This window comes from Aulonocara stuartgranti (assembly GCF_965226115.1).
Source record: "Aulonocara stuartgranti genome assembly, chromosome: 23".
NCBI lineage: Eukaryota > Metazoa > Chordata > Actinopteri > Cichliformes > Cichlidae > Aulonocara > Aulonocara stuartgranti.
The window spans coordinates 45989930-46015376 of record NC_138958.1 but is presented as its reverse complement, the minus strand read 5'-3'; the positions used below and the strand labels follow the sequence as shown (position 1 = coordinate 46015376).

Sequence of the window (25447 nt, the reverse complement as noted above, 5' to 3'; positions counted from 1 at the left end):
ACGCAAAACTCACCACGCAGGAATAAAACTCAAAAAGCTGCTTTATTGCAGAATGGCACAAAAATATAACAAAACTAAACTGGGGCATGGATAAACTGACACACAGGGAAACACAGCCATGAGGGAGACTACGACACTGACAAAGAGAAACACAGGGCTTAAATACACTGAGGGATAACGAGGGAATGAGACACAGAAGGAGAGCACAGCTGGGAGTAATCAGGCTGGATGAGACAAGGGAAGCAAAACTAGAAACACTCACATGAGACATGGACCTTCAAAATAAAACAGGAAACACACTGAACTCTAAACATGCAAACTTAACAGCAACTGAGAAGACAGAACATAGGGACCAGAAACATGGTATAAAGAGGTCACAGTAGACACAACATTGAACACAGGGAAGCCATATTACAAAGCCAAAGAACTAAACCTATGATAACCATAACTGAAATCTAGGGAAACAGGAAACAGTACAACAAAGGACTCAAAACATAATCCATAATATAAAAACACGAGATCTCTTCAAAATAAAACAGGAAACACGAGAGGCAGACATGACAACATAAGACAACAGACATGAAACACACGAAGGGCAAGGGAGACTTCACAGGGGTTGAAAACACAAGGGGGAGCTAATAAGCAAACGAACATAGGAAACCTAATAAGCTTAAACATACACTATAAACATCAAAAGAACTAAAACTCAAAACACTGGGTCATAAGACCCAGGATCGTGACACAGTGGCTTGCAAAAATATTCGGCCCCCATGAACTTTTCCACATTTTGTCACATTACAGCCACAAACATGAATCAATGTTAGTGGAATTCCAGGTGAAAGACCAACACAAAGTGGTGCACACGTGAGAAGTGGAACGAAAATCATACATGATTCCAAACATTTTGTACAAATAAATAACTGCAAAGTGGGGTGTGTGTAATTATTCAGCCCCCTGAGTCAATACTTTGTAGAACCAGCTTTTGCTGCAGTTCCAGCTGCCAGTCTTTTAGGGTCTGTCTCTACCAGCTTTGCACATCTACAGACTGAAATCTTTGCACATTCTTCTTTGCAAAACAGCTCCAGCTCAGTCAGATTAGATCAGGGGCGTCAAACTCAATCGCACAGGGGGCCAAAACTCAAGGCACACTTTAGGTCGTGGGCCAAACAAGATAAACATTTATTGAACACACTAAAACAATGTTTTTTTAAACATAAATATGAATAAAAACAGACAGGAATAATATTCCAGATTAAATAAACTTTAAATATTTTGCTCTTCATAAAAATATATCCTGTCAAAATTATGCAAGTTAGAAATATGAACATGCTGCCAAAACCCCCAGAAAAAGCAAAAAAAGCACACACAAGGGCAGTTTCATGTCGGTTACACTTTAACATACGTTTTCAAAAATGTCTTTCCCTGTCGTTGTCCCGTGCATCGATTTAATGTTCAGTATTTCCTCTCCACGGATGAAGATGGCCAGCTGTGCAATGTCCATCATGTCTGTACTTTCATCCACAGCAAGCAATAAAGTTTTTGCTTCTTTCACACAACTGTGTTCTTAAATCAGTGGCCATCTCACAAACCCGATCAGCAATCGTATTTCTGCTCAGGCCCACATTTGCAAAAATCTGCGTTTTGTTTGGACACAAGACGTCGCACAGCTTCATCATGCAGCTCTTCAGAGTGGTATCGGGCTGATTTGGCTCCTCTGCTACAATAAAACTTGCTCTCACAACAGCTTCACTTTGTGATTTTGCTCTGGTGATGTTACACCCTGAAAAGGGGCTGAAAAGGGGATAAGTCAATGACGACGCTCAGACACGATGCTTCTCCTTCAGCAGCTTCATTGCTTCGTGGCCAGATCTCCCCCTTCCGGCAACGGCAGGCATAACTAATCAATCGTGATCACTAAATCACATGGATTATTCCCCAGGCTCAACAAGTAGATCACAGATTGAATGTTACACAGGTTGTAGTCGCATTAAGGATTATTATCCGGTTGAACATAGTCATGAACTCTTTTAACTATTTTAGCCTGTGTTACATTACATCTCTTTGATGGGACTTCGTTTACCCTTGTTTATACATTTACATATTTGAAATAAATTGAATAATATATTGGGTAACTTTTAACCACAACTTTTTACTCCATTATGAACTTCAACAAATAATCAATCTATCACAGTGACAAACGTCTGCTGAAATGTCAGATTCTTCTTTAGCTCTTCTACTTTCTGTAGTTTCTGCTCTGCATTTAGGTTTTTCAGGTTATCCTGACGTTTTGTCTCGAAGTGCCGTCTTAAATTAAATTCCTTAATTACAGCCACATTAGCTCCACTAATAAGATACATGGGTTTACCAGCATGTCTGTAAACATATATTCAGTCTCCCACTGGCGCTGAAAGGCTCTGCTTTCAGAATCAACTTTTCTCTCCACCATTGTGGGCGGCTAGCTTCAATAACAGAAGTTTGACTTGATTGATGCGGGAATGTTCCCAGTTAGCCTGGGTGCTTCAGCACCCCCCAAAATGAATCAAAGCACCCCCAAAGATTTCTTACTTTTTTGACAATATTTGCTGTTTGTGTGACACACTACTAAAAATATAAAAAGCATACAGACTTGGTTGAGACGTAACACTTTAACAACAAAAGTATAGATAACCTCCCCCCCCCCCCCTAAAGTGGTTTGTTCCAGCTCTCCCCTGCTCTGGCTTTAGCGCCCTTTCTGCCAGAGGATGGTGGCTGAGACGCAGCAGAGCGGAGGTGTAAGTGCCTGGCTTAAAACAGGACATATTGGCTGCATTTAACCTTCAGTTACTCTTTATATAGTTAGGTAGGAGTCAGGCCATGTTTCTTTTAGCTGAAAAACATTACACCAGGTAACCTGCAGTGTTGAAAGCGTGTTTTCCCACGATGTTTGCTACCCTACAATCCGTCCTGCTCTGTAGTAAAATCAGCGACATTTGACCGTCCTGTTGCTCCCATTGAAATGTATACAGACTATTTAAAATCTAAAACTTATAATTGTCCGTAGCCTGCTGTTGTTACCACTGTCCTGTTTTAAATGGATGCTAACTAGCTAACTGACTGAATGCCCATTAACCTTATAACTCCTGTTGTGTGTGTGTGTGTGTGTGTGTGTGTGTGTGTGTGTGTGTGTGTGTGTGTGTGTGTGTGTGTGTGTGTGTGTGTGTTTGTGTACAGAGAGACAGCCAGGTTCATAATGGATATAAGGAAGTTTTTTCAAAAAAAGGAGCCACATTCAGGAAAAAGTGTAAGATCAAATGATCCGTGAATCAAGAATAATGTTGGATCAGTGTTTCAATGTTTATATCTTTTATTAGATGTTCGTGTGGTTTGGTTATTTGCCTTTTGGTTGAAAGTAGACTGAGAGAGGACTTTTTGTTAGTGATCTTAATAGTATTTTTTCATATTAATTTAATTTTTCATCTGATTGAATACAATCTATTTGTGTATGATTGTCAGTCGAAAGAGGGAGAGAGGAAAGAGGGGAACGTGAGGAGAAAGTACAAGGTCAGGAAGAACCAGGTAAGAAAACAGACAGGGAACAGTGACAGGCACAACAGAAACTGTTAAACTGACAAAGAGAAAAAACCTGATTTTACTCACAATATCTGGAAGTTGTGTTCTCCCTATATTAAAGCTGCTAAACAGAATCTGCAAAACAAACTGGGTTGAAACATTTTGACCCTCTTTAACAACATTCCAACATAACATTATCATTGATTGGGGAGATTAAAATTAATGATATATTTTTATGTGGTTCAGCCACAACTCTACTAAAACCTCAGCCAGTAATAGGTCGGCCAACTTTTGGACCGTCCAGTTGTCTGTACGACTGCCGCAGTACGTACATCACATTTGCACACTATCAGAGCCAAACAGCCCTGGTGGAGTGAGGAGCTGTAAAGAGAAGCAGATGCTCTGTTTATATTCTACAAATGTTTTAAGCTTGTTTCAAAGATTCTGTACTGCACCTTTAAATGTTTTCCAGAAGCACACAGACACTTATCAGTGTTTTTCACACTTTTTACAGTGTGGACCACCTGATAAAAATGTCAAGCTCTCCCAAGCACCACTATGAAAGCATGAAACTCATAAATCTAAAAACACAAAATTAGTATCTGCAGTAAAGATTTTTTCATGCATTGTATACATTCTACCACAGGCAAAGTTGCCTCCATTTTTATATTCGTTTTTTAAATATTTTGTAATAATTTATTTGTAATAATTTATTTATTTATTAATGTAATTATATTTTTTATGTATCTGTATTATATTATACAAACACATTAAAAGTGAATCTCTGTCCAAAATATGCACTCAGTTTACTTCTTACTCACTATGAGCATCATTCATTATTCTCCTCCAGTAATTAAGGTTAGGATATGTATTTTTTTTATTCCAATCCATTCTTCTTTGGCAGCATTTAAATAACCTTGATCAGATTTGATGGTTTTGTTACAGACTTTTCAAAAAAGTGTTTTGCTTTTTTTTCACAAATGTGGGATTAAATTGTTAAAATGTACAAAACAGTGATGTCATGTTTTGTGACGAGGACCCAGGCACAGAGAGACTTGATGGATTTAAGAATCTTTTGATTTAATAAAGAAATTTGCAGACTTGCACAGAGATGGTAAAATTATGATGACTGATAAAGGAGACGAAGACAACATGAGGACAGGGAGGATGCAGGGACCGACAGAGACGGGGAAGAAGTCTCATTGTGACGAGTAAAGTGTATCTTGGCTGGCTGGGCAGCTCTCTGGGTGCTCAGCCCCCCAAAGCTCTGATCCTAGAATCGCTCCTGCAAAAATTTTACATTTTCTGTAAATTCTGTGAATCTCGGGCAGCTCGACTTGCGTGAAGTGTTTCCAGCTGGGCGTCGTGTACCTGGAGTCGAGTGTTTTAATTGAAACGATACATTTTTAGACATAAGTTGTAACGGCCACCGTTTTCTTTGTGAGTATTTATTCCACGGCGTGCTGCAGGGACAAGCCTGTTCTAACGTTTGAGTCTAAGCTTTAGTTTTTGCTTCTCATCCGTAAACACTCTGCATCTTTCACGTGATTCAGTTTATTTTGAAAAGTCTCAACAGGCTTTATGGCTTTATTGTGAAAGGTTTATGTGGAAAATAAACAAGCGGACAGTCGATGGTTTTACCATCGTTGTTGCTAACGACAACGCATAAAAACAGGCGCTTGTCCGTCCGTAGTGTGGTTATATTAAATATAAGAGAAAGAGAGAACTTTAAGAAATGAATATAGCCTCTACAGTGACCATCAAAACATGAAAAAATATTGCTGTAAACAGTTTATTTTGCGACATCACGAAACAAACAATGGCGTAAAATGAAACGATAGATGTTTTTGTATCGTCATCCGACACATATCGTTATATCGAACAGCCCTAATCAATACAGTTTTCAAAAAATGCTTCTCTGTGCAGAATCGGTTTAAAAACATAAACAGCTGTGGGATGCTGCTTGTCCGTGATTTGGACATCATATTTTCTTGTTTGGCTTGGAAGGAAGTTGGTTTGGAAACATATTTGGCGACGCTTCATCTTCTGCTTTGCAACTGTGTGGGATTTAAAAACCTGTCCATGATGCTGGCAGTGTCCAAGCATGTTTTTGTTTTTTAAGTTCATATCCCCCCTGCAACGGCTCTGAAAACATGTGTTCTAACAGCAGCAGTACTGAGCTCAGTCTCAGAGAGATGCAGATGCAGTTTGCATGTAACTACACGCAGCCTTCCTCTTTCTCTCGCACCTCTCTCCCTCCTTCTTGTGGAGCAGGTCTCTCTCTCTCTGGTACACAACTGCACGCACACACGCGCACACACACAACAGAAGAAAGGAGAACTGGAAAGCCGAAGACTTGTTGACTAGATTCCCAAGCAGTGACGCGGTGGATATTCATCATCATTTGCCCTCCTGTCCACCTTTGATAGTTTACACTCATTCTCTTGTGCCCTTATTTCCCTTTACACCACATAAAGGGGGGGGGGGGGGGGGGGGATTAATTTGATGCTACAAGTGCCTAAAGCAGGTGCCCGAGAGGATCACATATGGAGAATGATGTATGGCCACATCTGCGCATCTCGTTTAGTAGCAGCCTTGGATGAATAGACTGTTGTGTTGCTTTAAGAGGCCCCATGGGCAGATTAGCTCTTGTAGTCCAAGACAAAGCTCAGATTATAGAGGCAGTGCCATTTCACATCCTCTGAACACCCACAGTCCCGCACAACTCCTACAGATTAAGCTGTGATGAAGCTCCACTGTGATGATGATGATGCTCCCGTGCGCACATTTTATTACTAACAGTCATGGAGGTCATGCTGAGCAGGGAGGGGATGATACGGATCAATAGCACTGTAGTGTAACATGGGTAAAAAAAGCCATCAGGGGAGATCAGGTAGAGAACATGAAGGTCCAGTCACACTGAATGGATTCATTTTTACCAACAAGTGCTTTAAAGAGAGCTCCTGCTTGGCACAAACACCTGTGTGCCTTCAGAGACTCAACTTCCATCAAATATTTGTTTTTTAATTAAGGCACAAGTGCACAGGCAGCAGTCTGTGTTCAGAAAAACCCAAAACATTTGATTCAAATTTAGAACAAAAACACCACAGTGGGAGGGAAACAGAGAAACTGGCTTCTTTTTTCCACTATAACTGTGTTTACAGGCCGTTCCAGTCTTTATCTGTCTCACACACTCGACCAAATAACAAACACAAAATAAAAAAAGAACATCTCACATAAATAAATACAGAAATAATCCAAAAGTAGCTATATTAGTAGTGAAACAAACAAGAAAAGCATTTAAAAACCAAACGTGTAAAATCAGTCAGTGCATGATTACATTGCTCCGCCCATCAAAAAGTGACCTGTGTGAATATCACCATCTCATTTATAGGACTGATGAACGTTGGTTGGAACATTTGTAGTCCAATCATACTTCACAGACATCTTTAATCCTTCACTGAGTCAGGCTGTTGTTCTCACAAGCCTCAAACTCTCCACCATCATTCCTGTGCTGAAGTAGTCGTGTCCCTCCTGCATGAAGGACGACTGTCCGGTCCCACTCACCTCCATCATTATGAAGAGCTTTGAACAGTTAGTCATGCATCAAATCAAAACTTCCCTCCAACCTGGATCCATGTCAGTCACATACCGCTCAAACCGCTCGACCGATGATGCGATTTCAACTGCCCTCTTATTCAGCCCTCACACATCTGGACACTCATACGTTAGAATGATGTTCACAGACTTCAGCGTTCAACACCATCTTTCCCCAGCAACTCATTGACAAACTGGATCTGCTGGGCATCAGCACCTCGCTGTGTCACTGGCTGCTGGATGTCCTGAGAGGAAGACAGCAGACAGGTCGGCAGCAACACCTCCAGCACAAGAACACTGAACACAGGCTCCCCAAGGATGTGTGTCGAGCCCCTTCTCTTCACTCTGCCTCTCATTTCTTATCATTTTCAGTCTTTTAAAAGGTGAAGTGTTCAAAAGAACAACAGCACCTGATCTCTGCTGAGGTGTTAAAGAGCTCTTATTTTAGGATGTGATGATGAGACAGCATACAAACTTACAATTACATGATAATAATACATTTGTAATACACAACATTTGGCTTGTAATTGGTGACATCTGTAACACCACATTTGTGATCGAGACCTTTTGAGGTCAACATGGTGACTGAGGACAACGGGTCCTGCAGAGTCAGTAGTTTCTATTCAGCTGTTTTGTTTTCATGTCTTCTCCTCCATCATCAGTTATCAGGAGAGCCGACAGTCAAAGTGCAAGAAGTCAAAGAAACACAGAGATTCTCCTTACAGAGCAGACACAGCACAGATGTTTCCTTCATCGTCCTTCTCACTCGTTTCAGCTTCTTTTCATTTCTGTCACTGACACCAAGTAAAGCCGCCCTCTTCCTCTGAGCACCAGCTTTTCTATTATTACAAAGAAGAAGAAACCATTAAAACACCAAAGCACAAACACACTGTGGAGCCTTTTTGGTTTTCTTAACACACTTTTACAGACACTGAAAGCACAAAGCTGCTCCACAAACACAGGATTAAGAACAGAAGAAGATTTCTGTCAGGAAGCATATCTGGAAGAATATTCAGGCCCAATCTGACACACAGACCATAATAATAAAAGTGGAGAATGATCAGAATCATTTCAGAATTTTCAAATAAATCCAGATTCAGTTTTGGCAGCAGAGCACAGGGATGCACATGAGACTGAAAATCAAGTCTTCTGTATCTTTGTAAGTCCTGTCACTGTCTGGCAGTCGGTGACCTTCACCTCTGATGAAAAACTGAAATGAGATCTTTTCTCAGCTGATTTTAAAAAAGAAATGTGAGTAATGATCCAATCAATCATTGTTATTGTTGGCCAATACTGTGAAGACCGAACTAGGATTCACGTAAACGCTGAGATTCAAAGTATAATTCAATGATTATTGTCATAAATGACAGATATAGTATTTTTCTATTTTGTCTCGTATGTTATTCTGTTTATCTGATTCTATTGTTTCCCCTTGAAATCTCCTCCAGTTTGCGCTGATCCAGGACGTCACAGGTCTTGGACTCAGTCGTGGAGACGATGGTCTGGTAGCGAACACAGATCTTCTCCACGCCCTCCACCTGAAACACACCTGAGCTCAGTTTGAATCCGTCTCATTTCTGGAAAATAGACTTTTGACACGATTAATAAATAATAAAAGGAGGAAATACATTTATACAAGATCATTACAAATGTCCATTCATCACTGTAGCTTTGCATCGACTTTAATTCGACCATTTTTATATTATAAATGTCTTATTATAATTATTATTGTGCATTGATGAATATCTGATGGAGTCACTTGTTTCTAGTCTGACAATCATCCACCTTCATGCTCTGCAGAGCAGCCAGGCTCTCCAGAGTGGACGCCATGTCAGCCATCTTCTCCAGACGGCGGCAGAAAGAGTCAAACTTCCCGAAGATGTAGTTCTCACTGAAAACACGCACACACGTGTGTAAAGGTTAGCGTGACGCTGCTGACACGCTCTGACTCAGAGTCAGTTACTGATCACCTGAAGTCAAACTGTCTGTTCTCAGGTTTCCTCTCAGTTTGTCTCTGACGCTGTGGAAGCTTCGCTGATACGCCGCATTCAGATTACAGCAGTCAGAGATTCACTGCAGCACACACACACACACACACACACACACACACACACACACACACACACACACACACACACACACACAGAGAGTTCAAAGGCTGTTTGCTTGTATTCGTGTCAGTGTTGATGTTGTACTTGCACATAAACTCTACATTGGACTCTGATGTGTCGCGCCATACCTGCCACCTACTGGTCAGCCAGTGTAAGTGCACAAAACATTTCTTCAAACCAAGATGGAAAAATGCATGTTTAAAAAAATGAAGTTCAAAAATCTTTTTTCATCCCTAAAGATGAATAAAAATACTAAAGAATAAATCCTGATTGATGTCGTCATAATTCATGCATGAAAGGGTTAAAAACTATTCTACAAACAAACAAACAGATGAATATTTTGGAACATTTCAACTTTAAAGAGCAGAAAGAGAAAGAACAGAAAGTTATATTGTGTAAAAGTGGTTTTGTCCTGAAGTCTCAGAGTGGAGACTAAACTGTTGCAGGTCTGAGGAGCTTCTGTCCACAGACGTCAGATCATGTTTGATAAACTGAGTTTAAAGTGAAACCTGTAAATGCTGACGCTACAGGAGATCCAGCTGAGAGGACGCGTCTACCTGTTGAAGGTCACCGTGCGGCTCTTCCAGCGCTCCAGCTCGGCCGACGGCCCAACGTCGTCGGCCTCTTTCCTCATCTGCTCGCTCTCCGTCAGCACCTGCTTGATTTGATTGGTCCACAGGGTCGACACCTCCTCCAGACGCTCCACCAGCTCACTGTTATTGGCTGAGAGCGAAACACACGAGTTCCTCTAAACACGCGTGAACACGGACTCATTATTTCAAAGAAGCCATCGTCTCAGGTCAGATGCTTCCTTCAGCTTCCACAGATAAACTGGTTTGATTTACCTGAGAGTTGATTTTTAAAGCTTTAAATGATGTTTCCTGTATTTCCAACAGTCTTATTGTTTGTGTGAGATGTGAACAGCTTGAGCTTCATACCTGCTGCTCTGTAGTCTGCAGGGCTGCTCAGCTGGCTGATGGCGTCAGGAAGCTCCACGTGCTGCAGCTGCAACTTTCTCTCCATGTTCAGTCGGGCTGAGCTCAGATTACTGACAAACTGATCCACCGAGGACAGGAAGGACCAGACGTGTGGACACGAGGCGCCGTCCTGCACAGAGCCCCACGACTGGGCACAGAGTCAAAGGTCAGCAATAACAACAAAGGTTAATGTGTTTTCCTGTTTCACTTTTTACCTCATTCACAGCCAAAAGCATCAGGAGGAGCACTGCACACAAATAAGACTTTTCATGGATCATTATGTAACAGCTGCTCTACAGTCAAAGCCCACAAAGAGAAACCAGCAGGTACAGATGAGCCCAAGGTGTGGCCTCCAGTAACACTGTGAGGAACCTTGGAGTCATGTTTGACCAGCACATGTCCTTCAACGCACATATTAAACAAACATGTAAGACTGCGTTCTTTCATTTGTGCAACATCTCTAAAGTTAGAAATATCCTGTCTCAGAGTGACGCTGAAAAACTAGTTCATGCATTTATTACTTCCAGGCTGGACGACTGTAATTCATTATTATCAGGATGTCCAAAAAACTCCCTGAAAAGCCTTCAGTTGATCCAAAATGCTGCAGCAAGAGTCCTGACAGGGACTAGAAAGAGAGAGCAGATTTCTCCTACACTGGCTTCTCTTCACAGGATTGACCCCTCATGGCTGCCCCTCCCTGCCCCTTTCTTTGCTTTCAGTCTCTTCCTGTTTAAAGAGAGTTCTTCCTTCCCACCATCAACAAAGTCTTCATATATGGCGTCATGTGATCACTGGAAGCTTAAAACATCTCCCTTTTTGTGCTCAGTGAAAGCCTGAATGGATGGAGGTGTTTTACCTGCTGCGACCTGAGAGCAGGTAACATGATCTGAGTCAGCAGAGTTTCCAGACTGTTCAGGACGCCGCCGCCGCAGTCCAACACACCAAAGTTCACTTCCTGGAAACATCAGGTTGCACGAGAAGATCAGAATGATTGGCTGCATCCACGTCACAGTCAACCAATGAGGTCTGTGCGGTTTGTTAAATGTGCAGGTGAGGAGGTGACCCAGACCAGTTACTGACCTGCTGCACGTTAGCGGTGGTTATGGCCTTCTCAGTGGTTCTCAGGAAGAACAGACATTTCCCCAGTAAAGGCTGGAAATACAGAACGTGATGGAGTTCAGATTCCTTTAACGTGACGCAGACAGAGCACTTCCTCTGCACTCTGTCACCAAAGTTCACCATGCAAAGGAAAACCTTTCATGGGCTTTAAAGACGGGGTGGTTGGAGAGCTCTGCAGGCTGCTCGTTACCAGTAATGGGAGTAACGGCACTACTTTTTCAGTAAAGAGTAATCTAATTACTATTCCTATCGTTACAACGCCGTTACAATTACTAACAAGAAAATGTGGGGCGGTCCGTTACTATTTCTCAACAAACAGACGGTTGAAGCTGTGTTCAGCTTACAGCAGCTTATATCAGCTGCAGGAAGTAGCTGTAAGTAATCTGGGCGCTGCAGCTTTAAGCAGCTGTGCGCTCCCGCAGACAGACCATCACTTTTTGGCACAACAGCTGGAGCTCAGGGGGCAAAACAATCGCATGAGTGCTGCTGTTTGCCTGAGGAAGAATAAAGGAGTCGTGGTAAGACAATCACATGACCACTTACAGACAAAGCAACAAGGTGACATATACCAGTTTATAAACTGTGTTGATAGGCCAGTAAAACCAGAGTCATGATAAACAATATATACGCGTGTTTGTTCCTCAATAGTTTCATGTTTAGTGTCTAAGGACAGCAGCGAGCACTCTGTGCTTATGAGCTGCTGTCAGACCTGCAGGTATCAGGCTGTGATCTTCTCCTTTATACTGGACACTAATTATTATTTTGGAGTCGCACAAATAATTCGTGTGGCGTCTTATTGAATGCAGAACAGCTGATTGTTCTGGAAATAGTTTAATGGTTATTAAAAAAAGGGTAAAAGGTAAATGGCTGCAAATAACTTTGTTGTTTGCAAAACTTGTGTGTATAATTTTCAAATTTATATTTACATTTAAAGTTATAAAAATGATTCGTTAAACATGTTCGTGGTTGTTACAGTAAAAAATATAACTTTTTTGTTTTCTGTCTGATTTTAGATCAATTGTGTTAATACAGTTTGTCAAAATGAAAACATAACTGCAGATTCAGACACGTGAGGTTGTGCTGAAAAGAATGATACCAAACACGGCAAAGTAAATAATTTTTAAAGGTAAATGTAGAGGAAACATAAAAAGTTGTCACGGCTGGGGCAGCAGTCGTGTGGTGGAGTGAATGAGGACCAAGATGCAGACGGCGGTGGAGATTTATTTACAGTGAAAATAACAAAGGTGAGGGAAGAAGCGAACATCAACCTAAACTGGGACAAACTAACAGACAAAGCAGAAAACATGAGGGCAGCAGGGAAACACAGAGATGACACGAAGAAGGCAGAGAGACGTGGAGACACACCGATGGACACGGAGACACACAGAGTAATGCAGACGACGCCACAAGCAACACAGGCAGACACACACTATAAATACACACGAGGTAATGAGGGGATGACACACAGGAGGGGAGCACAGCTGAACCACAAGACGAGACACAAACCTTCAAAGTAAAACAGGAAACACACAGACTGTTTTACAACACAAGGACACGAACAGAGCACAGAGGACAGACACAGGCAGGGCTGATAAAACACGGAAGCACTAAACATAAGAACCAAACCCTAAGAACTAAAACAAAATCAGAATAAACACCAAACACAAGATGAAACCAAAAGGAAACACAAAACGCTGCGACCCAGGACCCTGACAAAAGGAGTCACAATGGCCGATTATACCCTGGAGCCCAGAGGGTATTTTTAAAGTTACACAATAGTTACTTTTCCTAGTAATTAATTACATCTAGAACCTTGTCACTCAGTTACTAACTAAGTTACTTTTTGAAGAAGTAATTAGTAACTATAATTAATGACTTAATTAATTTTGAATGACTATTTGAAAGTAACTTGCCCAACACTGGATATGAGCGAGTTTCCCAGCTGATGCAAACTGGAAAGCTTCTCCTGTTTGAAGTGGATCTATTCAGCTTTTATTTCCTGATCATTTTAAGCATCAACAAAGTTTCTAAAAACAAGCAACAGTTTGTCATCATTCATAAACTCTGACGTCACAGGAGTGTTTTTATTCCTGTCCCATGTTTGAACGTTTCTGCATATCAGAGCTGCCAACACGGCACCGACTCAGGCTGGAACTGACTTTAAATACTTCATCATTCATGATCCTGTTAAAACCACATCCAGGGGAAATGTTATTAGCATGTAGCCTTTAGCTCGTGTTCTGATTGCTGCTCCTCCATGTTTGTAGTCCTTTTTTCTGTGAATAAGTGTTTGTGGAGCTTTGAGCTCCTCAGACTTTGGCCTCTCGACCTCCTGATGTTCAGCCTGCAGCTGTCAGTCATCCAGTGTTTGGTCAAAGACTTTAATCACCTCGTTAACCAAACAAAGCAGCACAGTTTGATCCATGGAAACACAAACACGCTCAGGCTCATCATCTCTGAGCAGGACGATGATGAATCGTAGGCTCGGTATTGTTTGGAGCTTAAAGAGAAACCAGATACATCAGAACACAAAAACCCCGAGAGGTGGATCAATGTGACGTCACACACCTGAGCTCTGAGTCCTCGAGTCTGATCCAGGCTCGTGCTTTAAGACAGTTTCTGTGTAACCCTCAGCTCAGGTGTGTTCAGGACATTTGCTTGGAAGAAGCCGTCTGTGGATAAATCCTGCTCTCCACCTCAGCTGTCAGGTTTATCCAGAGAACGGCCGTCCTGACTTCCAGCAGCCCCACAGTCCTCGTTTCTAATAAACTGGCATCACTGAAATGAACTGTCTGCCTCGCTGTTCAATAATCTGCTCTTTGCCAATTTCCCAGCAGAAGCTTCCACTCATATCAGCATTTTTCTGTGATTCTCACATGAACTAAACATAAAAAGCTGAAGCCAACCTCAGAGTTCCCCGTAGTGAGGAAGAGTTTCCTCTGAGCCACAGCTGAGTTTGATGCGTCCACAAAGGAAGACTGACGGGAGGACAGACTCTGGGAGAAAGGCAGATATTAAAAGATATGAATACAAAGTACGCTGCAACAAACAGGACAGCAGATTATGAAGAGCGGTTAGACCTTCATGTGTCAGTCATTGAAATGTGATCAAACTGGGACAGTGGCGCGGCGGCCCCTCTGTTGGTCTTCCTTGGTCTCTTGTGTTCTGGGGGCCTCTGGATGTCTGGAGTTTTGATCTCCTCCATACCTGCTTCATGCCCTGGAGGACGGGGCTGTGGCTCCCCACACTCCCTAGCAGATCGTTACATGGAGAAACCTTTGGAATGCAAGCATGCTGATCCACACAGGTATGCACACAGGTGTACACATGGGTGTTCACAGACGCAGACTACAGCTTTCTTGGCTGCTGCCTCAAAGCACATTGTGCGCTGTCTATCTTGCGTGCTGCACAATATCGTTTATTATTTAGTATCTACTGTTATCTACTACTAGCTAGTTTATTGTGATGGTGCTGTTTTTTTTATTATGTTGTTCTTTGTTGTTTGCTTTCTCTTCTGTTTTTTTTCTCCATACAGGTGACCCAGGTGTTTTGTTTTTTTTTTTGTTGGTGTTTTTTTTTTTTGTTTTTTTTTTCTTTCTTCCCCCCTTCTCACCGTCTTTTCTCCCCTTTGGTTTTCTTTCTCTCCCTCTCTTTCTTTCATTCTTTCTCCCTGTCCTATCCCCCAGTCATGTCTGTCCCGTTTGTAGCAACTGAAAATAAAATAAATTCATAATTATAATAAAGGTCAATCAAATGGACCAATATGGCAAGGCCATGATGATCCACTTGGTAAAATAAATCCGCTTGGCATCTTTCTTGGCCTTAAGACAACAATTCTGATGGCTAAAGATCCAAACGGGACACAAAAAAAAAAAAAAAGTGAAATGTTACACAATGAAATAAGGGTACTAACAAAATATTAACATGTAATCTTTGTTTATTCAACACATGAATGCACTTAGAGCCATTTATGTAGCTGTGTGTGTGTGACAGAATGCAGAAATCTAGCTTTTGAACATATTCCAACCCCCCAAAAAAGACAAATTATGGAATTTTCTGCAACTGAATATTTCATTAATTTTGGTTGGTCTTCCTTGAGTTTGGCCTCATTGGCTCAGTGGGCATTATAACCTACAACTCTTGCACCAATTTTGAACATAACAATGAAGCTGAAAAAATGTAGTTGTTCACCAGCATCGCAGTTCCATTACTTTTTATCATGGCTTACCTTGGTGTGGTTTGCAAAGTGCTTCAGAAAGATGAGGAAATCTGTTTCTTGCACCCATCCTGATTTATTTCCACTACCAGTACTTCCTACTGGTCCATCTCTGATGCAGAGGTCTGCATAATGCATGTGTGGGAACACAAACAGTGAAGTAATTGTGTTGCCAATGGCATTAACCGCATATACAAATGTGACCAGTGAACCTCTCTCTGCTGATGTCGTTGCCCCAACTTGTTTAATATAAGTTAAAGTAATAGTGTGGTAAGTTGTAACATCTGCGTTATTGTTACAACTAACCCAGACTGTTGCTGTTACAACTGACCCAGACTCCTATAGCCATGAACTAGCTAACATTACAGCCAACGGCTAAAACATTAGCACTAAAGACCTACACAGAATATATCCCCATAGACATACAAATAACATAATTTAAGTTTGATGAGTTTAACTGCAAAGCAGATAATGCTATTAGAAATTGAAATAAAGTAGAAAAACTTACTTTTTGGCATACAAATTACTTTTTTTCGTGTTAAATTGTCTGTGTTTGACAAAATGTGCTGATTTTTCACATGTGATAGCAGAACTGAGTTGGGCATGCACAGGATGAGTCACATCATTTGAAACTTAGCCCTGATTGGAGAAATTGGAAGTGTTACAACTGACCCACGTTACAACTATCCCCGGTCTCCCCTACAATATCCTTCTCTTAACTTTTACTCAACTTTTAGCATTTTTGTGCATATGGTACGGTGTTTGTTTGAAATGCTTTGTAACCATATGGTACGGTGTTTGTTTGAAATGCTTTGTAAAGCCTCTGGCGCAAATTTATTCAAATAGCACTGGGTGAACCTTGGAGTGGTTATATGTTAATTGCTGACTGGCAAGCTATTCTATACTTTTCTCTTGGCAAAACCGAGTAACCCACATTCCTGCAGGACTCTGTCTCTCTTTGTTGGCTCTGTGGCAGACTGGCAACCTGTTCAGGGTGTGTCCCCTGCATCTCGTCCTGTGAAACTGGGACAGGCTCCAGCTCCACCACAACCCTGAATTGAATAAAGCAGTAGAAAGTGACTGAACAGATGGATCTGAGTCTGATCTGAACTGTAGTTTCATTTTGAAAGAAACCTGCCTGCTGATGAAAACCATCCCACGTTTGCTTCCAAGAACTGCATCAAAGAGTTTTTCTGTTTTATTGAGTTCTTTGAACTGAACGTCAGATATGTCTGAGCTTGTTTTTATCCTCCTGCCTCCTGAATTTCCCAACCTCCCCACCACTTCTGATGTTATGTCTCTGATCTGATTCCAGTAAGATCCAAATTTTTCTTCAGCTTGCTGACTCCAGCAAACATGCAATAATTATGTCAGTTTAAGCAAGTTACTTGTCTTCCTTGGAACCCTTAAAATCCCCCGAGAGGTCACTTACGTTAAAAATAAATCTGACAAAATTTAAGCCGAGCTTTAAATCTTAACTGGAAATGTAGAAGATAATATAATAAAGGTATTACAAATTGTTACTTACAGATTTACATTTCAACATTTCAACTTCTAAACGTGTATTTTACTATGATCCTTCCTTCTTAGTTTAAATAATTTCAAAGCGCTATGACAGTAATCCCTGCCTTGACTCTTACACTGTCAGTTTTTTTAAATTTTAAAATACACAAGATAGTAAAATAATCAAGGACAGTCATATAAAAAAATTAAATAACTGCAAAAAACAAAACAAAACATATAAGTAGGTTAGGATCTCAAAAACCCATGTATCAAATATGACACCCTTGTCAATAGGGAAACCTGGTCATTTCTATTATGAAATATTCACTAATAACTTGGGGGGAATTATCTCTGACACAACATTAAATGACATCCTCCAGATTTCCAAATGTTGTGGTTTTAAACCTTTGAACTTTTCCATTCAGCTGTCTGCTGTTGCTGGTGAATGAAATCATCTCCAGCTTCACATTTTACAGTGAATCCAAAGCTGAATGTGTGACCCTTCAGTCACTGAGTTTATGGTGCTCTACATGTCTGATCGTCTCTCTGAGTCACTGCCAACATTCCTCTGAGTGATGCTTTTTCAGAGGAGCAAAGTTCTTGAAACTTCACAAATAGTTTACCAGGAAGGATAGAAATCTTCATTGTGTTTACAGAAAGTCGTTTGAGCACATGACAGTTACAGCATGTCTAAAAATAGTTCATTGACGAGAGCCATGATGGTGGCAAAACATACACATAGGACTCTCAGTTGTAAAATTAATAATTTATTTGGCTTAATTTATAAATCAAATCAATACAATGGCAAATTTATAATGACAGGTAAAGAATACATTTGTAATAGAGGTTTATACTGCTACTACTAATAATAATAAGAATTTGTTCTGAAATTGCAATGAACCCAAATGATGTCTGATACAAATACACATTTACTGGTTTTATTGGATAGTCATATTTTGGATTCAAATCCAAATTCTACTATCATCAGAAGTTTGGAGAAAATATTATGATAGTTCAAAACATAAATAAACAGAAACAAATAAATGAAATAATACAGTGATTCACAAATAGACACTTGTTCAAAAGATTTTATTTTATTCCTGTTTTCATTTGTGCTTTTCTTTGTTCGCTAAAGGTGCGCTGGAGGTCCAGAAAAAGAGAAGGAAAAGTTGCAGCCGTCTTTATTTCAAAATGTCCTTCCATTACAGAGGGAAGCTCCTCTCTTTCCTTGCAAGATTAGAGACTGCAGTGTGGAACCACCCATTGCAATGAATACCTTAAATAGTATAAACATATTTTACATAACAATGAACTGAATAATGTTATCATAGCCATAGCAAGATCAGCGAGTCACATTTCAGCATTTTTCTCCTTACAATAGGTGCTGCCATACGACAGAAACACTGTAGTGCTCCCCACTGCTCTGAGAAAATGTTGACGTCATTGTTGGCATTTTCACCACTGCTTTTTTGGAGTTGCCAATGACCATATTTAGATAAAAAGCTTGACGGCTAAGCTAGCTGCTAATACTAGCAAACTTGATTGGCAAGACACATATCTGCTAATTAGTGCTAAGAAACAAACTAAGTGCGCACAGTTTGTTCCTCCTGTGCAGAGAGGGTTAGTCTCCGAGCACTAAAAAGAAGAGAAAAGAGGAAGAGAGTAAAAAAAAGAAAAGAAAAGAAAAAAAAGAAAAGAAAAAAAAAAAGAAATGTGATCAAAGTTACCTGTTTGACATCCTGATAGAAGAAAATCAGCTTCTTGGATCCGTTTGCAGCAAAGAATTCATGGATCAGACTGAACTGGAAGAATCAGACATTAATGACTCAAAGGTTCAACTCTGAGGAAGGATCACGTCTCTGAACTTACTCTGTCATCAGAGACGACGGCGTCTTCCACCGCCGCCTCCTCCAGGCTGCCGGCGTCGGCCAGCCTGCTCATCAGGTATTTATGTCGGGCATCCAGAGCTGCCCGCCGTTCCTCCTTCACGGCTCTCGCCTGTTTGGCTACTTCTCTCCTCGCCTCATTGGACAGCAGCATCGTCCTTTTACCAGACACCTGGAGAAACATCAGCTCAGTCTACAGACGCAGAGACCAGTGAGAGCTTGGCCCAAACATCTGCAGGTTTCTGAGGACCACGTTTGACCCTGACTGGAGGCATCGATTCTGAGTGTGACTGCCTAAACTGAGCTACTGTCCCCCCTCCACTGAGACGTTGTCCTGTGATGTGTCATGGGGGGAAGTGTTCCTCACGGTTGGACTCGTGACAAGTTCAGTCAGTTTATTCAAACTTTAAAAAGACGCATTTTCAGTCTCTGGATTTCAGCAGAAACAAATGTGAACACAGCACTTTTTGATTGAGTATAAAAGGATGAAAGAGTCAGTGATTAGTAACATTGTTGCTGACTGATGCTGTTGTAGAGCTGTCTTTGGATCCTCACCTTCCTGGAAGCCTTCCCTGGATTGCTCATATATCATTAACTTGTTTGTGTTCAGTAGAATCAGGTGTTGTGGATGCAGGTCGTAGCTGTGTGAGGCCTGTACAGTCAGCGCTGTGTGAGCGCTGTGTAACGTTAGCTTAGACTTCTTTCTGTTGTTATCATCCTTCAGGTTAATGTTGTTGTCATTATGCATCACAGGAAGTGTGGGTGGCTGTTAGCCTCACAGCTCATGGAGAGTTGCTGCTGCTCTGCCTCCTTTTTGATGTTTCTGCTCTTTGTGGCTTTGTGTTACTTTGTGTCGTGTCTGAAACAAAGTGAGTCCATGTTACTAACTGTAGTCGGCTCTCTGTCTCGTGCACAGCTGACTGTTGTCTGAATGAAAGTGTTTTTGTACTTTGTGTAATCTGTTGGGTCTTTGAGCCCTTTTTAAACAGCATATGAGCCATATGTATGTGTGTATATGAAAGGTTGTTTGTAAGACATCAAATTGTTGCTTATTCTAGAGCTGCTGCTGTGCCTGATTGGTCTACTCGCTCGAAACTGAAGGTTGACTTGATTCTTTTGGTTTTTTACATTTTGTCAATAAACCAACTTCTTTATGATTTGAACGGCGTCTCTGACGTGTCACAGGCCTGTCAGCTTTCTTGGTGATTGGTATAGATTTGAGCTTCATGCTCTGGCTGTTGTTGGGTTTTCCTCTTTCATATTAAAGCTTTTGTCCTACATTTGGCTCTAAAGTCTAATTCTAATCCCAGCACTGTGTCTGGGTGTGTGATGCTTGTTTTCCTGCTCTTTCTCATGAAACAGTCACAACATTCTCAGTCCAACTTTCACTCTTTGCTGCGTTTGCTGCAGCTGCAGTGAACATGGTGCCGTTTGCCTTTAAGAAAGTTGTGCACAAAGGCTTTTTCTCTAGCAGACAGCTGTGTGGCTAAAAGTCAGATCATTTTTTACCACCTCAGTCACACTGGACTGAAACAAGAGTGAAACTAGGAAGAATCAGAGTTTGTCCAGTGACTGCACTGATTTTCTTCATATTCACAAACTGATTCTAAGTAGTTGCATCAGCTAATCACCCGGACACTGAGCGTCCAACACGCTCCCTGAAGGGAAACGATTACATCCTCCAAACAATCACAATCTGTCTCTGAATGACTGGAATTATTCTCTGATTTGTCAATAACTGGAGTTTATCAATGCAGACACGTTGCCAACATGATGAAGTCAGTCTGAGTCGCATCTCTTTGGCTAACTTAACTCAAGTGGTTGCCGACTATTCTGGTTCTATTCCCATATAACAGCAGGGCTGCTGAGCACCTCTGTCACTCTGCACTTATGTTCCCAGTTCTCTTTTGTGGAGGAATTTTCCAGGAATTCCTGGGACCAGCTTTCCATGAGAGACCCGATCAGGAGCGACTGTCCTGGACACTCCCAGCATCACAGGGACTCACAAACCCGTCTACCACAGTGAGAAGACTGATGGTCACAGGCCCACATGTAGCTTTAGATCACACGTGTGCACTTCCTGTGGTCACTGCTGTAACTCTAGACTCACCGAGGGGCCAGTGGTTGGTGAGGCAGCAGCAGCTGAAGTCATGTGACTAATGGCTCTCAGCTTCTGTCCTCCTATTCGCCGGTGTCCTTCACCTGTCACACCTGGTCAAGAAAGAGTGAGAATGTTCAGAGCTTTAATGGAAAAGAATATTATTACATATAAAAGGCCTCTAACAAGTATTGTAGTGTTAATCAGGATGAAGTCCATCATGAACACTTCAGAGTGGTTCAGACAGTCAGTGTTTCATCCACAGAGCCTCCAGTCTGCATATCAAAGGATCCTGAGGAATGACAGTGAACCCCGAGTTCCCCTCATTACATTCATGTGTGTGACTGTGAGGAAAAGGTGATTGTATGAACGTGTGTGAGCGAGTGAATGAGGCTTGTATCAGAGTGGAGATAATGTCAGCGGCACAAGCTGGACGCTGCAGGTGTCACATGTGAATCTGTGCATCAGTGTCTGCACCTTTGTGGAGGTGAAGCTCAGGAGGTTTGGATTTGTTCAAAGCTCTGTCTGCTCCATCTTTCTTTCCCTCAGGCCTCTCCAGATCAGGAAGGAGGTCCTGTTCTCCTTCTCCCTCCTGGATTTCTGGATCCAGGGAAGGATCAAAGTCTCTCAGCCCAGCATCAGAGCTTCTGGCTGGGGGAGGACTGGAAGTTTCAGCTGGAGGCTGAGAGCCTGGATCTGCCATCTGAGTCACAATTCAAATATTCTCAGTAATCTCAAAAAGCAACAGAAAGGTACCATTTTCATGAGCAGTGGGTTATCCAGCAGTTTGATTCATGTCAGCAGCATTTAGTTTGTAACTGCTGACTCACCTCTGGCTGTGTCCTGCTCTCAGGGTCACAGTGGACACTGTACCTTTGACCGAAGCTGCAAAGACAGTCAGCAGGGGTCTGGATGCATTCAGCACCACGTCCTTGTTGGGCAGACACCTTCAGTGACAGGACAGTTTATTATGCTGGTAACGTTAATAAGTCTGATCACCTGTAGAGCTCATTTAAACACATCAGCTGTAGAACATCATGTGTCATGGCGTGTCCAAACTCACAGGCTGCATCCTCCTGAGGACCCGGCCTTCAAGGTCTACGTGGGCCGGGTCCTCCAAAGGTCGGGTAGGCGGGTAGTGAGCGGCTGTGACGGTCTGGCCTTCAGATCCGCGTCACCGCTGTCTCGGTGGAGTTTAATAAACTCAGCCGTCTGCTCCTTGCTGTCTAAAATCTAACAGGACACTGGAGTAAACTCTCGACCGTCTCACACTTCTGTTTAATCACTTTTCTGTTTGACGTTTATTCAGCTGTGTGAAAACTGTAACTTCAGCCAAACCAAACAAACAACACTGAAAAAAGCCAAACGATAACATTTTTACGTGATCTAAGTGACTTATATATCATGTTTAAACCTGAACAGCCAAAGGCCGTGGGGGTCCAAAAACGATGTGCCGGGAGTCCGCTGTTCTCGCCGGCTCTAATGACCCTCGACCTCCCGGTTAGCTATCCAGATGGTGGGTAACAGACGTCTCCAAAAACGTCAGAGCACTTTTGCAAATATGTGATATCTTGACAAACCGAGCAGATATTTGAAGTTTACACTCCTACATTCTCAAACAGGAGCCCCAGCAGAGATGGATGGCTGGCGCGGCTCTCCGGAGCCCCCAGTCAGAGCAGATGCAGGGCCAGCAGGTGTGGAGACCCCTGGCTGAGGCAGCTGAAGCTGTGGGTGGCAGTCAGCCAGCTCAGGATGCCTTTTGGGCTGCAGCAGCATAAAATCCTCAGCAGGCTGGGTAAGCTTGCGTGAGCTCTCTGTGGAGGCTGTTGCAGCTGAGATGGCTCACCCGAGCGGTGCAAACTTAGTTACCTTCAAGGCTCCAGAGTCAGCTGAGGTCAGCAGCTCAGCCTCTGGGGAGGTTACAATCCCTGGAACAGCCAGGTCTCTACAACCAGAAACAGTCTTTGCATGTGCAGCTTCAGAACAAGACTTGAAGTTCCAGTTAGTGTCCGATGTCCCAGAAACACTCAGGTGCTCACTGAGCAATCTCTTGAGGCCAACACTCACAAAATCAAACCGTCTTTGAGCCTTTGTGGGAACATTTATCGTCAGTGCTGGAAAGGTGGAAACATCTGGGAGATGCAGCCTTAACACACTGGGCTTCACAAGTCCTTGGAGGCAGCTCACTAAACTCAGGGATGCAGACAAAATCAGCACTTGCAGGAACACAATGTGCCCTCTCACAATGAGCTTGGAAGCATAAACTGAGTTTTCCTCACTGACTGTTTCAGACAGGATTGTGGGAGCAACACAAAAAGCAGCTTCAGCTGGAAACACACAGTTTAGTGTCTTTGCTGCTCGCTTTAAGTCACAATAAACAGGAAACTCATTGTGTCTCATGTCAGAATCACTCATATACAGGAAAGGAAGAGGCGGAGCTTATTTCCTGCAGGGAGCGGTTAGCAGTCTGTGTCTTTCTCATTTCTGACTCCTAAAGAGCTGAAAAACACAGGCTGTTATTGGCTGGCTGACACTGGGATTAATGTCCTTGAAGCCAGCAGTCTTTAATGTCCAGGTTCAGAACGGGCAGGTGAAAAACAGTCCTTTATGTCCTCTGATGTTCAATAAACTGTCCTGATTACTGAGGGAGCAGAGAAAGTGTCTCCATCACTCACCACAGCTGGATGCTCTGAAATCCTGGAATCCAGCTGTGGAGAGGAGCGCCGGCGGCGTGGACGCAGTTTAGTAATCAGGGAACGGGAGACAGGAGGGAAACACAGCTGGGACCAATTACACACACGAGACAGGAAACAGTAACACAGGACTGTCAAAGTAAAACAGGAAATATAACACAGAGTCCAAAGTAAGGAGACGTGGGACACAGTGAAGACACAGAAACAGAAACCAGAACTATAATCACAAAACAAACTCAGAAACATAAAGAGTGAATCAGCTGATTCAGTGTTTGTGACAAAAACATGGATCCTGGTTAATAACTTTTATTTGTTTGTTTCTGTATTATTTTGTGTATCGTTCTTATGAGCTGTTGTTTTGTCAGTGAAATATTATTTCATTGTTTTAAGCTTTTTGTTGACTTTGAAGTGCTTAAGTTGATATTTTTGAACATTTAATTTGTTCGATTATTGTCGAGTCGATAAAACTGTCAAACGCACAGCTGCTTCCAGCACGGCCGGAGGAGAGGTGGCCGAGCAGACGCACAACACACACAGCTCACAGGTTTGCATTTCTATATATTGCAGATGTTGCAGAAATTGAGAGTAAAGAACTCAGAGATCCAGCGCTGTCTCCTGCCCCTTATTTATACACCACAACACAACGACAGGCGTAACTCACACAAACGGGTAACATGAGGCTCAGATGCTTTGGACGTGTTCACATATACTGGACACAGAATGATGAAGATGGAGCTGCAGGAAGGAGGAAAAGAGGAAAAACACAGAAAAGATTCACAGATGTGGTGAAAAAGGACACGACAGCTTCTGTTTGTTAGTTTGGTTTTTCTTTATTTGGTAAAGATTCAGAAATAAAGAGAAGATCACATGTTTGAATATCATATTAACGTTCTGTAATTACAACAAGTTGTAAAATCTTTCCAGAGTGAGACAGAGACTGTGCAGAGACTGTAGAAGGACAGAGCAGCAGCAGAGCAGTCCAGATACACTGATGATCCTCTGTCAGATCCAGAGGGACACACAGGGCAGATGCTGGACTCTACATTGTGTCTGACAGTGGAGCTGTTCTCAGAGCAGTTCACTCTGCAGCACTGACAGTCATCTGCACTTCATTCCTCTGTCAGTCACTGCTGGATGAAGCTCTCCTCTCCACCTCCCAGTAACATGGCCCAGTCAGAGCGTCTCTACTAGAGATGGCACGATACCACTTTTTTATGTCCGATACCGATATTATAAATTTGGATATCTGCCGATACCGATATGAATCCAATATAGTGTTTTTTAATCAACAAAACTGTTTTTTAAATATCTTGCCGCATTTTGTATAAGTTCATACTCAAGTTTAAAACAACAACTACACTAAAGCTATTCTGTTATACCTGTATACATAAAAAATATTTCATAGTTCAGCAATACTGATCAATCTAATAAACATAAACCTACACCATCCTCCCTATTCTGGTATTTTAAAGAGTACTTAGCATAAATATTAAGCAGCCTAAATAATAGGGTTCCAACTCCCAGCAACAACAAAAATAAATAAATAAAAAATAGGGAACCACCCCTCACGCTCCACCTCATGATGCTTAATCGACGTAATCAACCTTAATTTGATGCAGTGTGAAAAAAAATGCACAGAAATCAATTATTTTTCAAGAAATATTAAATAGATTCAACATCTTTCTTCAACAAAATTGC

The 25447-nt window shown here is 41.9% G+C and overlaps 1 protein-coding gene and 1 long non-coding RNA gene across 2 annotated transcripts in view; one reads left to right on the top strand and one right to left on the bottom strand.

Moving 5' to 3' along the window:
- The window catches only part of LOC309701482 (uncharacterized protein), a 2150955-nt gene that overhangs the window by 726730 nt on the left and 1398778 nt on the right, over nucleotides 1-25447 (bottom strand). The gene's annotated exons all lie outside the window — the stretch shown is intronic.
- On the top strand, nucleotides 2749-3807 carry LOC309701612. Its single transcript, XR_014275172.1, has 3 exons — nucleotides 2749-2839; nucleotides 3211-3280; nucleotides 3493-3807. It is a non-coding gene; the product is annotated as an uncharacterized lncRNA (long non-coding RNA).